This window comes from Microcaecilia unicolor, chromosome 10 (assembly GCF_901765095.1).
Source record: "Microcaecilia unicolor chromosome 10, aMicUni1.1, whole genome shotgun sequence".
Taxonomy (NCBI): domain Eukaryota; kingdom Metazoa; phylum Chordata; class Amphibia; order Gymnophiona; family Siphonopidae; genus Microcaecilia; species Microcaecilia unicolor.
The window spans coordinates 75926359-75942172 of NC_044040.1; the positions used below are offsets into that span (position 1 = coordinate 75926359).

Here is a 15814-nt window from a genome sequence, read left to right on the forward strand (position 1 = left end):
TAACTCTGTAATTCATTCTTTTTCAGATACTCCTTCCTCAACCCGAAAAATAAATCATATAAGTATTGTTCTTTCTGTTTTCAATTTTTCATAAAACAATCTTGTAAAGCTTTTTCTGTCGTTTATTAATCTATCACAAGAATTTGATTCTTTGTGTCTATTTTGTTTTTCAGGTTTCCTTTTCTAACAACGTTCACCTCCCAGGATCAGGTAAGTATATAGTTCTTTCCTTTTTTTCCCTGACCCCCTTGTCTTTCCCTTATTTAGAATACCCCTTCACACATAGTCACTTATCTACAGAAAGATCTTCTTTTCTCCGGAATGTGATGCCGTCTTTCTTGCGGTGGGGCCCTTGTTGTTTTCAGCGAGCTGCCAATCACTCCTCCGTAGATCTTCACCCTAAACCTACCCTTAAATAAACTAAAGGTAGGCAAAAACCCTAGCTACCTGAATTCAAGGAACAATTTTCTTTTCTGGGGAGAGTTTTAAATAAAAACTGTGGCCCAAGTAAACTATTAAAATAAAGTAATCAAATGTTTTCCCTATCTTCCACGCCTATGCTATTTTATTTTTTTCTTCCCTACTTTACTCAGAGTGGCTAGCCAGCACTCTTTTACTGCGTCAAGTCACAACATACCACTATCAGCACTAAATGATAAAATTCCAACTCACCCCTTAGCCTTACATGTACACCAATCACACAGCTCTTCTTCCCCTAAATTAAGATTTTATTTCCCAAAATCACCCCCTTTCTGTTCCCACGCTCTTCACTATTCATACATACAAATCTCTAACCCTGCTTCCCTTTACCACCCCATCACCAATATAATGGAACCCCAAACACCATTAAATTTTAAATCAACCACCTCTCAATCATACATTCACTTACACCTTCACTCCAGTCAGACACTGTCACCCAAAAACCCCTCTGTATACCAACTCCCTTCCTTTTAGCCCTCTTTTCCTCCTCACACTCTCCACAACACATCCAGTCACTCCGGCTGCCTAACCAACTCTGCCAACTGTCTCCTAGCCCCGTCACCTAGGATACCTGACTTTGGCTTGGGTTCTAAACCCCATCTGACCAATCAAATGTCCCTTTTAGCATTCTGCTGACCAGCGGAATTCTAGCCAGCGCTGCTTCATCTCCATTTTATTTTTCCTTTTTCCATTGAAATCAATGGAAAAAAATCTAAAATTTTACATAAATCACCAAAACTTTCACCCAAATCACCCCAAAAATTAACACTAAAACAATTTCCCACCTGCCTACTTAACCCTATTTTTAAATTTTGAAATACCCCTATTTAAAGCCCATCTACACCTATTCTTCCAAAAAGCCCCCCCAAAATTCTAAAATTAATTAAAAACTACATCAAAAATTCAAACTCTTTCCCCGCTACCAGCCACATCGAAATTTAAAATTTAACCCCTAATTAACCCCTTAAAATCAGCCCCTTCCCAAAACACCCCTCAAAAATATTAAAATTCAAAAACTAAATCACCCGAAAAATCACAAAAAAAAACCCCGACCCCAAAACTGAAAACAGAATTTAAATTCAATAAAATCCTGATTTTTTTAAAAATAAAAAACACTATTTCTTCAATTTAAAAATAAATAAATTAAAATTTTAGGTCAAAAGACCCCTTACCTGAAAGTAGAATGTTCCCACTCTCGAAGACCCCCATCTGTTGCGGTCCCGACGCTTTCCACGCGAAATCGGAGTTAAAATAAAAAAACTTCCGAGCCCGGGCCCAAAATTTAGGCCCCGGCTTCGGACTAAACGGGAAACGCACGATCCCGATTCGTGCATGTAGTGCGCCCCCTACGGGAGCGCGCCCGCATGTTTCTTTTCCTCTCCCGACGCTCCTCTTCACTTCGGCGCCTAGAGCCAAAGCCAAAAGCAGCCCCAACCGGCCCCGAAACGGGGCGAAGAAACCCAGCTTCATCCCCGGCTTCGTCCTTCCAAACCCGGTGACGTGCCCAACCATCCCCAGGCTGCAAAACGGCGCCGCTGCCCCCCCTTTTTTTTTTAAAAAACAAAACGCGACGTCAGCCCCCAGGCCCTCGACCGTGCCAAAAACAGGCCCGAAAATACCGGGTAAAACCCGGTCAGCCACTACTCGTTCGGGGGATGTGCTCAACCATCCCCGAACGCTGGCGAACCACGGCCCCTCCACCAAATCGGGGTGCCAGCCTCCAGGAGCCCCCGGACCCCAGGTAAGAGAAGAAAAAAAACCATTTTTTTTTATCCTTATATTACAATATGCCTCCAGAAAAGGAGGACACATTGATCCAGTCCATGTTTTGCTTCCATTGAAAGTAAAAGTAAAACCCAGACTGGCTCAATCTGCCCTCCTTTTTCTGGAGCCATATGGTAACCCTAATTCTAGCCAACCAGTGCTTTTTTTGTAGAAAAAAGGTGCCAGTACTCATTATGGGCAGGGTCACCCCATATGGCTCTGCCCCTATGATAGCCACACCCACATTAGTCATACCCCTTATACCAGCCATGGCACATATAACCAGACATCATTGAAAATATTATACTAGTATAGGAGAAAAAAAATAACTTGTGATTTGTTTTCATTATAAATAATTTCTGTAAGCTGTTACAGCTCCAGTATAACCAGTGCAAAATAAGACAGCAGATGTAAATTCTCAAATTGGACATATTCCAAACACTATAATGAAAATAAAATGATTTTTTTCTACCTTTGTTGTCTGGTGACTTTGTTTTTCTATCCATATTGATCCCAGTCTCTGATTCTGTTGGTCTCTATCTGTTCTCTTAACTCCGTTTCCAGGGCTTCCTTTCCATTTATTTCTTTACTTTCCTCCTTTCTTCTTCATTTCGTGCCCTGCATCCATAAGTAAAAGCTGGGTCCTCCTCCGTGGAATTGACTGGAGGAGGAATAACGTGGATCCAGCTTTCGCCTATTTTCTCCATCCATGTGCAGTTTTTCTCCTCCCTTCCCTTTCCCTCATTTCCATCCATGTGCATCTTCTTTTTTCTCTCCTCCCCTCCATCCATGTCCAGCATTTCTCCTCTCTCTTCCCTCCCCTGTATCCATATAAAGCAATAATTCTCTCTCCCCTCTCCTCCATCCAAGTCCAGCATTTCTCCTCTCTCCCCGCCAACCGCTCCATCCATCCATGTCCAGCAATTCTCCTCTATCTCCTGCTCTCCTCTCCATCCACTTCCAGCATTTCTCCTCTCTCCCCTGCCATCCCCTCCCATCCATGTGCATCTCCTTCCTGTCTTCCCTCCCCTCCATCCATGTCCAGCATGTCTCCTCTCTCCCCTGCCCTCCCCTCCCATGTCCAGCGATTCTCCTCTATCCCCTGTCCTCCCCTGCCATTCATGTCCAGCGATTCTCCTCTCTCTCCCCTTCCCTCCCATCCATGTCCAGCATGTCTCCTCTCTCCCCTGCCCTCCCCTCCCATCCATGTCCAGCAATTCTCCTCTCTCCCCTGTCCTCCCCTCCATGTCCAGCAATTCTCTCTTCCCTGCCCTCCCCTCTCATCCATGTCCAGCATGTCTCCTATCTCCCCTGCCCTCCTCTCTCATCCCATCCATGTCCAGCGATTCTCCTCTCTCCCCTGCCCTCCCATCCCATCCATGTCCAGAATGATTCTCCTCTCCCCTGTCCTCCCCTCCCATCCATGTCCAGCGATTCTCCTCTCCTCTCTCCCCTCCCCTCCATGTCCAGCAATTCTCTTTTGCCCCCTATCCTCCCCCTCCCTTCCATGTCCACTGACTCACCCCAGCCTCCACCTGCCCCTGACATCATTCAAACCCCAGCCCCACCTGCCCGCCCTCACCTGCCCGCTCCCTTCCGTTCGTGCACCCGGCTGTGCTCCATGCATTGCAAAATTTTTGTTTACTCGAAGTCGTGGCGAACTGGCAGTGAAGGCAGCAGGCAGGCAGGCTCACCTCCTCGTCGCTCGCTTCACTTCCCTTCCCTCTCAGCGTGTCCTGCCCTCGCGGAAACGAAATTACATCAGAGGGCGGGAAGCGCTGACAGGGAAGGGAAGTGATGCGAGCGTCGAGGAGGTGAACCTGCCTGCCTGCTGCCTTCAATGCCGGTTCGCCGCGACTTCGGGTAAACAAAAGTTTTGCAATGCAGGGAGCACGGCTGGGTGCACGAATGGAAGGGAGCAGGCAGGTGAGCCGGACCACACAAAAAAGGTGCCAGTACGCCGTACCGGCACATACCGGCACAAAAAAAGCACTGATTCTAACATATCCAGCAAGCAAAAGAAACAAATCCACAGTTCCAACAAACAGAACTCAATATTCAATAGGAGTCAATATCCTGGAATCCTGGGTGACAACTTTTAAGTTAAAGTTGAAAAATGAAAATACTCAGTTCCTAATGATCACTTCCCCATACTGTAAGGAGACCCCATCCAGCATTGATGTGGAGGGAATTACATATCCCATTCTAAATCAATTGAAAGTTCTAGGGGTCCCCTTAGAACGACAACTTATCTTTGAAATTCAGGCTGCATTGGTGATATCCAGAATGTTTCAGAGGATGTGGAAATTAAGAAGAATAAGTAATTACTTTCCTAGGGACATGTTTAAAATTCTGGTACAGTTGATGGTCCTGACTCATATGGACCTACTGTACTGTAATGGAATCTACACTGGCTGCAAGGAGCAAGTTCTGAAAAAAAAATTGCAAACAGCGCAAAATACAGCAGCCAAGCTAATTTTCAGAAAATCGAGATTCGAAAAAGCCAGACTATTACTACAAGCTCTGTATTGGCTTCCGATAAAAGCACAGATAGCATTCAAAATATGTACCATGATATACCAGATCATCTTCAGATCAACCCCAGCATGTATGAAAGATCTGATTGATCTCCCTCTGAGAAACGCAAATAGACAGGTGCGGAGCTACCTGACTCTTCACTACCCAGAAAATAACGCAAAACAGCAGGGTTTTTATACCAGGGCACAACACTGTGGTGGTACCCATTACCAAAAGATGTAAGAGGAATAACCCAATATCTGAGTTTTTAAAAAACATTTAAAAGCTTTTTTCTTCCAAAAATCTCATTATGTAGGGGAACACAAAGTTTCTTCCTAGTTGCAGTATGATCTTAATCAGTCCACCTCTGATGTATAAACTGTCAGGGCCGTGCCAACACGGTAAGCGAGGTAAGCATGGCAGGGGGGCGCTTCCCTCTGGGGGGCGCCGCCGCACCATGCTCACCTCGCTCGCCCTCCCCCCAACATCCCTTTTCTTTTTTTTTCCTTTTTAAATGTACCTCCGTAGCGGTTCCGGCAGCGCAGCATCAATGAAGGAGGCAGCGCTCCCGACATCGCTAGCCTTCCCTTCGCTGTGTTCCGCCTTCTTCTGACGTCAAGGAAATGACGTCAGAAGAAGGCGGAACACAGCGAAGGGAAGGCTAGCGACGTCGGGAGCGCCGCCTCCTTCACTGACGCTGCCGGAACCGCTACGGAGGTAAATTTAAAAAGAAAAAAAAAGAAAAGGGATGTTGGGGGGAGAGAAGAGGGCGGGCAGTTGAATTGAACAATGGGAGCGGGAGGGCAGGGGAGAGACGAGAGCATGGATGCGAGGGGGGGCGGTCATGGAAGGGAGAGAGGGAAATTGCTGGAAAAGGATGAATGGAGGGGGCAGGGGACAGAGGAGCATGGATGGGCATGGATTGGGAGGGCAGGGCTCAGGGAGAGAGGGGAATTGCTGGAAAGGGATGAATGGAGGGGGCAGGGGACAGAGGAGCATGGATGGGCATGGATTGGGAGGGCAGGGCTCAGGGAGAGAGGGGAATTGCTGGAAAGGGATGAATGGAGGGGGCAGGGGACAGAGGAGCATGGATGGGCATGAATTGGGAGGGCAGGGCTCAGGGAGAGAGGGGAATTGCTGGATAGGGATGAATGGAGGGGGCAGGGGACAGAGGAGCATGGATGGGCATGGATTGGGAGGGCAGGGCTCAGGGAGAGAGGGGAATTGCTGGATAGGGATGAATGGAGGGGGCAGGGGACAGAGGAGCATGGATGGGCATGGATTGGGAGGGCAGGGCTCAGGGAGAGAGGGGAATTGCTGGAAAGGGATGAATGGAGGGGGCAGGGGACAGAGGAGCATGGAAGGGCATGGATTGGGAGGGCAGGGCTCAGGGAGAGAGGGGAATTGCTGGAAAAGGATGAATGGAGAGGCAGGGGACAGAGGAGCATGGAAGGGCATGGATTGGGAGGGCAGGGCTCAGGGAGAGAGGGGAATTGCTGGAAAAGGATGAATGGAGGGGGCAGGGGACAGAGGAGCATGGATGGGCATGGATTGGGAGGGCAGGGCTCAGGGAGAGAGGGGAATTGCTGGAAAGGGATGAATGGAGGGGGCAGGGGACAGAGGAGCATGGATGGGCATGGATTGGGACGGCAGGGCTCTGGGAGAGAGGGGAATTGCTGGATAGGGATGAATGGAGGGGACAGATGGGCATGGATGGATATGGATTGCAGGGCAGGGCTCAGGGAGAGAGGGGAATTGGTGGAAAAGGATGAATGGAGGGGGCAGGGGACAGAGGAGCATGGATGGGCATGGATTGGGAGGGCAGGGCTCAGGGAGAGAGGAGAAATTGCTGGACATAGAGGGGAGGGAAGAAAGATGAAGGAGATGAAATGAGGGAAAAGGAAGAGAGGAGAAAAACTGCACATGGATGAAGAAAATAGGCAGAAGCTGAGGACCAGAAATGAAGAAGAAAGGAGGAAAGGAAAGAAATAAATGGAAAGGAAGCCCTGGAAACGGAGTTAAGAGGACAGATAGCAGCAGAATCAGATACTGGGCCAGCATGATCAGAAAAAGAAAGTCACCAGACAACAAAGGTAGAAAAAAAATCATTTTATTTTCATTTTAGTGTTTGGAATATGTCCACTTTGAGAATTTACATCTGCTATCTTATTTTGCAATGTATAGCAATCTGTTTCTAAGAATATTGCTGACAATTCCTGTCAGTGTGGCAAGTGGTGAGCGATCATTTTCACGGGGGGGGAGGGGGGGGCGCCGCCACCGCCAACTGATAGTCTGCAGGGGGGCGCCAGAGACCCTAGGCACGGCCCTGTAAACTGTATTCTTTATAAGCCATATTGAACAAATGACAGATTTTTCTTGTTAGTGATATAAGCTACATTGAATCAGCATCTGATGTAAAATCGTGGGATATAAATGTTACTAAATTTTAGGGAGCACTAAAAACGCTAGCGCACCTTAGTAAACAGAGCACTTAATAGGGGAATCCTGTAACTAAGAGCTGGTTTACAAGGAACCGGCTCCCTAGAGGGGATCTTTGGGGGGGGGGGGGGCTATTTCCACACATATCCCCCTTCTTCCCTTAAGGAGATGTCTCTCATTCCTTTACTAGCCCCACGTGCTAACACTTTTCCATTCAGTGTGCTCTGCCAACCTCTGCATGACTGCAGCCAGGGAAACTTCCCTTCTAATCCAGGGGACTCCACTCTGGATATTCTCCTTTCCTTGAGCTCCAAACTGCCCTTGCACTCCTTATGTGTGAATCTGGTGGGAAAAGTGCCATGGGGCACCGGGACCATGCCTCCTTCATCACAATATCAATATAAATAAATATAGATGCACACTTGCTTTTTGTTGGGAGGAAAGAACACGGGGATTTGGAGAGATATTTTAAAACATATACATGTCAATATTCAGACCTAGCAGTGGCAGCATGTTTTTGAGCATCAGTCACAGTGTTAAAAATAGGTGTATATTCAGCATCACTAGATACACAGTGGCATCGAATATGCACAGCAAACTGTACAGCGGCACTGAATTTAAGTATTTTCATTTTTATGCTACAGTTGGCTATTTAAAAAATGTGATCATCATTGGGTCTCATAACTGAACAGTACATTTCTAAAAATATCTTTCCCATTTGATGTTTGTTCATAGAATTCTTTTGTTATTTCTCCTTAGCCTTTGTGATGTGGACTTAGTTTATTCCTGTAATGCATAAATAAAAGAAATTATCTCCCAATCATGTGTTTTCTCTTCCCAACCAAAACTTATGACAATGGTAAAATAGACATGAGAATCAAAGACAGAAATGTAAGTATTCAAAAAAGAAAGTTACCTGCTGAGCAGGAAATGACACTAACTGGAAGGATTCTTGAGTGAGCACCTCTGGAAAAAAAAGAGCAAAACAAAATGCAACTCAATTAGCAATCCAAAAGAATCTGAAACAATCCCACCTCAGAAATGTGAGTTAAAAGCCTCCCAAAGACTCTGCAACGTTTTTGATATGAAAGAAAATATTAAATCTAGTAGTGAAAATAAACATAATCATTATTATATATGAATGTAGTCCTTCATGAAGAGTCATTGACTGGTAACAGAGCTTCTTCACTCACTAAAATCAGTATGATGATCATAATGAAAAATCAAAATGGAGCTGAAGGAAATCAAAACAGACATAAAAAAAGCATACTGAAAACAATAGCTGATTTTTAATGATTTGGGCATTCAAGTGATGAAAGTGGAACACAGTGCAAGGAAATGTTTATTCTAGTATGAGATATTAAGAATGGCAGATTAGTATGCAAAAGTAAAAATACACATTATGGACAAAGCGGGACAATTCCATAATTTGGTGCCAAGATGTAAGCATCCCAATTGGGCATGATTAGCACTAATTCTATTACAGCATTTAGAGCTTTTTTCTAGGATAAGCAGCATAAAATGTATTGTACTTTTTGAGGGATCTTGCCAGGTACTTGTGACTTGGATTGGCCACTGTTGGAAACAGGATGCTGGGCTTGATGGACCTTCTGTCTGTCCCAGTATGGCAATAATTATGTACTTATAGTGAGTCTTTTACAAAGGCACGGTAGTGTTTTTAGCACACACTAAACGCTAGAAATACCATTGGAGTATATGGGCATCTCTAGTGTTTAGCGCATTCTTATTTTTAGCAGGCACGAAAAACGCTAGCGTACCTTTGCAAAAGGACCCCTCAGATGCTCCTGTTGTTATAGAATAATAACATCAACCTGCTTAGGTACACCAAAGGTAGCTACCCTAGCTAAGATAATGTCCAAGCACCTTTCTGACCTCATTGGCAACTTTCTTTAAACTAGTCCCTTAGGGCCTCTTTTATGAAGTGGCAGTAAGCCCAACACGGGCTTACCGCTCGCTAAAAAGGAAGTACTGCCGGGCTACTGCAGAAGCCCGGCGGTAGTTCCCACCCCCAGTGCGCCATCATATCTGGCACTACAAAAATATTTTAATTTTTGTATTGCCGGTGTGTACCTGGTAATAATCAGCTAGTGCTGTGTGCTCGGTTACCACCAGGTCAGCGCGGTAAGGGCTCCCCCCAAAATTGGTTGCGCGGCAAGTGCTTCACTTACTGCACGGCCATTTCCTGAAAAAAAAAGACTTACCTTTTACCTGCTGCGGTAAATGGGGGCCTTGACGTGCATCAAAAACACACACCAATGCCAGCGCAGGCTCCCTTTTACCGTAGCTTGGTAAAAGGGGTCTGTTTTTTCTTACTCCTGTTACTCTATTTTACCTATCTATATGTTCCATCTTTGCTTACACCCTATGCTGTCTATTAAAATGCTTCATTGTGTATTGTGTTGACATTGTAATGTAGCATACTATGCCATACTTTGTACTGTTGTTTGAATATTTGTACTGCTATAATTATGTTTGACTTGTTCTTGCTGTACACTGCCTTGAGTGCATTCCTTCAAAAAGGTGGTAAATAAATCCTAATAAGGACCCTGTTTATAAAGCTGCGCTGTAGGCACACTAGCATTTTTGGGGCACGCTAATGTTAGAGACACCCATTTATTCCTAACGGTGTCTCTAGAATTAGCGCATGCTAAAAATTAGCATATGCTAAAAATGTTAGAGCATCTGTGCATGAACTCACATGTTTTATAAAATGCACATGCATACTGCACATCTACCTCTGCTCCACTCAAATTATGGGCTCTGTTTACTTAGGTGGGCTAGCGTTTTTAGCACATACACAAAATTAGTGTGCATTAACTGTCTACAGTTGTGGGTAGTGGTTTTGGGGGGCTTGGGGGGCTCAGCACACAAGGTAAGGGAGCTATGCACCTGGCAGCAATTTATGAAGTCCACTGCAGTGCCCCCTAGGGTGCCCGGTTGGTGTCTTGGCATGTCAGGGGGACCAGTGAACTACGAATGCTGGCTCCTCCCACAACCAAATGGCTTGGATTTGGTAGTTTCTGAGATTGGCGACCTTGGTTTCCATTATCACCGAAAATCAGAAACAACCATCTCTAAGGACGACCATCTCTAAAGTCGACCTAAGTTTCACGATTTGGGCGTCCCAACCGTATTATCAAAACGAAAGATGGACGTCCATCTTATTTCGATAATACGGGTTTCCCCGCCCCTTCGCCGGGACGTCCTGTGAGGACATCCTCAGGAAAACTTGGGCACCCCTTTCAACTATGCCCCTCTTGGTGTATCTTTACATTAATACTATGAAGGCAATTTTCTACAGGGGTGCATGAAATTAGGCACCCATATGAGACTAGATTCTATAACTGGTACCAAAAATTCGGCACCGGAAAAAATCCATGCTCAGCAATATTCAATAAATGGAATTCCGGATGAGTGTTCTTTATAGAATGGCACTGGGTGCCAAATTCCGCTATCAACTTTGGGCGTAAGGACTTATGCCTGTTGAAACCTGGTATAAACCATGGAATGCAAATTGGGCGTGGATCTCTGTAATTTTATAACACTACACCTAAATCTTGGGAATGCCCCTGACCCACCCATGCCCCTTCCACTTTTTGAGTCACATGTGTTCCAATTTAGGCACCAATTGTTACAGAATAGTATGCAGTCAGATACGAACAAGAATCATAATTAGTGCCAATTAAGTGCTTGTTAATGCCAATAATTAAAACATTACATAGTAATGTAGTAGATAATGGCAAATAACGACCTGTATGGTCCATCCAGTCTGCCCAACAAGATAAACTCATAGCATAAGGTAGATGTAATACTACATATGCATACTTGATCTTGATTTGTCCTTGCCATTTTCAGGGCACAGACCATAGAAATCTGCCTGGCACTAGCCTTATTCTCCAACTGCTGAAGCTGTCATCAACCCCCTCCAGCCCATCCAAATCTCTCCAGCCACGATCGGTGCACAGACCATAGAAGTCTGCCCGGCACTGGCACTGGCCTTGTTCTCCAGTTCCGGAGGCAGAGGACTGGCAGAACTGACAGCATATGCTTGAAGGCTGCTGCAGCCCTGCACTTGCTTTTTTTGTTTGTTTTTTTCTGCCATTCCTGTCTGCAGTAGTGGTTCAGGAAGGAGGGAAGTCAGGATTTCAGGATTTGCTGCGGCACCCCAGAGAGTTCAGTGCGGCGAACCAGGTTGCTGCAGCAGCACACGGTTTGGGAATTGCTGACTTAATGCATTCTTAATAAAAGAACAGAGGACCTGAGGGATTTTGAGACAGTTCTAGGTGAGCTCACTATCATTATATGGGACCTTCAGGCTTTCTCCCAAAGGAATTATATTATATATACATATATATATATATATATATATATATATATATATATATATATATATATAGTGATAAACACAGTGTCTGCCCTTACTTGAGGAGGCCGCCAGAGGGCGCTCTCCCACTGAAAACCAGGAAAATGCCCATTCTGGTCACTAGAGAGAGCTCCAGGGATCTAGCTGAGTGTTGACTTGCATGGGCCAGTAGAGGGAGCTCCAGAGAGATAGCTGGGGGAGTGAGAAGAGACTTCTAGGCCCAGATCTTTCTGGAACCAGAGGGGCGAGGTCTCAAGAGGTGGGGAGGTTTATTGGACACCTCATAAATAGCTTCCTCTCAGTAGAGGAGGGAGTTTTTTTTTGCTCGGAGAAGAGATGGGAACCTGGAGACCTGAAGCCTGGACTGTGTGTCCCCAGTACTGAGGAGGGTGGATTGTGTGTCTCAGGACTGTGTGTCCCAAGTACTGAGAAGCAGGCTGAAAATCCTGGGATAAGAAGTCCCCAAAGTACTGATGTTGGCACTGTGACGTGTTTAAAATGAACAAACAGCCGTGGGATGGAGGATAGGACCGTAAGGTTAATGAGAGTAAAGATGGTCCTATCCAGGGGTGGTGGCTGTTATACCCTGAGACCCAGGTGTCCCACAGTAAATGGGCTCAGGGACTGAATTTGTAGTAAACGAATAATAGTTGGAAAGAAAGGTTCCCACAAGACAGAAGTCTAGTTCTAATAAATGGAATTTGCATCTGCTCAGCTAATCTGCATATTTCTGAAAGCAGAGGAATCCTGGCTATATTCCAGAGAAGGGTGACCAGGGGGCCCCACCAGAAGAACTGGAAAGGGGGTTGGTTACCAGGAGATACAGCGGGGAGGCCGGTCCAGGACCGGAGGTTAATGAAGAGGTCACCCTGAGGGAAAGAGGAGGCCCAAACATAGAGGCCCGAGTCACCGGAGTGACAGAGCAGTCTAGCTTCAAGGTTGTTCACTGAAGCAAAGGGCTGGTGAGGCCAGGCAGGAGCCACTAGAGAGCTGCAACACACCTGAGAGCACCCCCTGTGGGCTTACTATATATATATATATATATTTTTTTTTTTTTTGGCCTTCTAGAGCTGGGTATGTTATCTGCTCCAGTAAGGTCCTAGGCAATCATGTTCAGGAGCATCAGACCACTGCTTTGCAGCCGGATACTTCTGGGATGGAAAGAACACGGCTTGCGGCATTTGCTGCAAGCTACATTACTACATTTATATTAATGAGCTGATTTATATGTATTTGCATCTCATTAGTATATATCTCACAGTAACTAAAAATACCTTGTATTATGGCAATGTAACTTACATTAGTATCCTTTAACATACATAAAAGGGCAAATAACACACATTACAATGATAATAATGTACCTTCATAACTACCCCCCTTAGGCGATATGCTGGCATACGTCAATAAGTGTGCAGGTATGCACATATATGAAGTATTCTAAACATTTATGTGTATAAGGGTGGGTTAAAAATAATAAAATCTAAATAACATATGTGTACATATTAGTACCTAGTTTATAGAATTGTTCTTGTATGTACTTTTGTAAGCTCTTTGGACTTTGAGTTTATGTATATTATGGTGTGTTTTATCAATTGTTCACTGCCTAGATACTGGTGTCATAAGGATTTAAGTCCTAAACTTAAACCCTGAAAATACTCAGATCTCATAGTTTCCATCAAACCTGCTGTTTTGTAGCTGGTTTGAAGCTTTATAGTTCCAGCATTCACTACTTAACAGAGAAACTTAGAATGCTAAAAAGTTTTTCAGATGACATCAGAATGACTTTTGTTGGACAAAGGCACTGAGGCAACCTATCTTAAAAGAAAGTGTCTGTCTGACAAAAGACTAACATAAGGGGACATAAACAGGAAGGTGAGTTTAACAATATAGCAGTGGAAAAAGGAGCAACAATCCAGCACAAATTACTGAAAGAAAAGATCAGAAAGATTATAGCTGATATTGAAAGTTGCCTTAACAACACAGTATGAGACACGCTATCAATTAGCTTGCAATCACCACGGCAATCATCACGTTTCATACAGCATTGAAATCATAGACAAGCCCCAGAAAGACCTTGAAAAATTGAATGTTAACAACAAGAAGATTTGACCATGAGACAATCTATAAGCATCAGTGCATGCCAAAACTATACATTACGAGAGCTGAATGAGGAATGGATCTTACAGAAACAGATTACATATACAATGCTAGTCATTAGCCTCCAGGCATATTTCATAGCATCAGTGGATTCAAATGTGTACAAGGTATTGAAGTATGAAAGTAAACACGCACAGTTGGCTGCCATCCTTAACCTAAGATAAACATTTTTTTTTTTAAAGATGGAATGAGGGAGATTTGTCCATTATCTATGAGGAGGGAAGCAACAGAATTTACAAAAACAGAGGGAAAAACAGTCTTTTAAGGAATCAGATTGGACAAGAAACAACTAGTGGCAAATGCACAGCATAACGCTTTGTTGTTATAGCCCGCAATACCTTGTAGTTCAATGCAGATTACATACAAACAGAACTGGACATTCCAGGAAATACAACAAAAAATTAATCAGCAAGTCTAATACATTCACCTTTTTCCATGGATCTTAAATAAATAAGTCTTAAGCAATTGTCTAAAATGTACATAACTCGACTCCTGAATTATCAAAGGAGAAACATCTTTACTTAATTTATATGCCTGATAAGAGAGCAGAAAGTCTATGCAGTTCTTTCTTACTTTATTCCTCATTGATGGAAAGGAGAATAAATTGATAGATCCGGAAACACAAGTAGCATTTGACAAAGCAAAATATCGAGTCAAATGAACAGGAGCTAGACTATAAGAAACCTTGTATATTAAACAAGCTAATTTGAACGTGACCCTTGAGGCTACTGGCAACCAGTGAACTTTAGAATAATATTCTGATAAATAATTAGAACGTTTTAGAGAAAAAAAATCAACCTTCATGCTGTATTCTGGATTGTATATATATTGGGAAATGGTATGTCAATTAAAACCAGACACAAGAATGTTAAGGAGAGGTGCACGTTAGGAGTGATGGACCAAGAAAGGGATCTAGATGTTGTCGCTGATGATACGTTGAAATCTTCTGCTCAGTGTGCTGCTGCGGCTAAGAAAGCAAATAGAATGTTAGGTATTATTAGGAAAGGAATGGAAAACAAAAATGAGGATGTTATAATGCCTTTGTATCGCTCCATGGTGCGACCGCACCTCGAATATTGTGTTCAATTCTGGTCGCCACATCTCAAAAAAGATATAGTGGAATTAGAAGAGGTGCAGAGAAGGGCGACGAAAATGATAAAGGGGATGGGACGACTTCCCTATGAGGAAAGGCTAAAGCAGCTAGGGCTCTTCAGCTTGGAGAAAAGGCGGCTGAGGGGAGATATGATAGAGGTCTATAAAATAATGAGTGGAGTTGAATGGGTAGATGTGAAGCATCTGTTCACGCTTTCCAAAAATACTAGGACTAGGGGGCATGCAATGAAAATATTTTTTTCACTCAATGTGTAATTAAAGTCTGGAATTCGTTGCCAGAGAATGATTACTATGGAACTTTGTAAGTCTAAGTGCTTTGAAAATATGCCTCCATGCCATACATTTTGTTGTTATTTGAATATTTTTACTGTTGTAATTGTCTATTGCTTATGTTTGATTTAATCTTGCTGTACATCACCTTGAGTGAATTTGTTCAAACAGACAGTAAATGAATCCAAATAAATAAATATTAGTCTATCTTCTGTGTATAAATGTGTTGACTTCTTTCTCAATGGCATGCATGTTTACAATTTCCCAATACAACCAGTATGACAATGAAAAGAAAGGATGTCAATATATTCAAATAGCAGTCATCTTTCTCAATGAGATCTAAGCCTGGTTATGGTTATAACGTCCTATGCAGATGGCTACTCTTTTTTCTGTTTCCTTATCTTCTACCTCTGGACACTGTGCTCTAGTCTATTTTATGGTATGTAAAGATGCATGAGATCTACTAGAGGTGTACTGTATATTGAAGCTGCAGGGTAGAAGAAAACTGATGTGCTATTTGTAGAAGACTTGTTCCTTAATTTAAGTGAATCAAGTCCAAATATTTTTTAAACCAGAGTAAAAGACTGGTATTTCAAACATTTCGGGGAACTAAAAGCCCAAAGGCATAAATATGAATACTATTAAATTTAAAACCATATTATAAAGAAAGCCAGCACAACAAAATGTTAC

At 43.7% G+C, this 15814-nt stretch overlaps 1 protein-coding gene across 1 annotated transcript in view; it reads right to left on the minus strand.

Moving 5' to 3' along the window:
- Positions 1-15814, minus strand: part of SLC16A7 (solute carrier family 16 member 7) — a 337527-nt gene that overhangs the window by 141458 nt on the left and 180255 nt on the right. The window contains exon 2 of the mRNA XM_030217090.1: positions 8117-8166. The gene's annotated coding sequence lies outside the window, so the exon portion shown is untranslated. The remainder of the gene's footprint in view (positions 1-8116; positions 8167-15814) is intronic.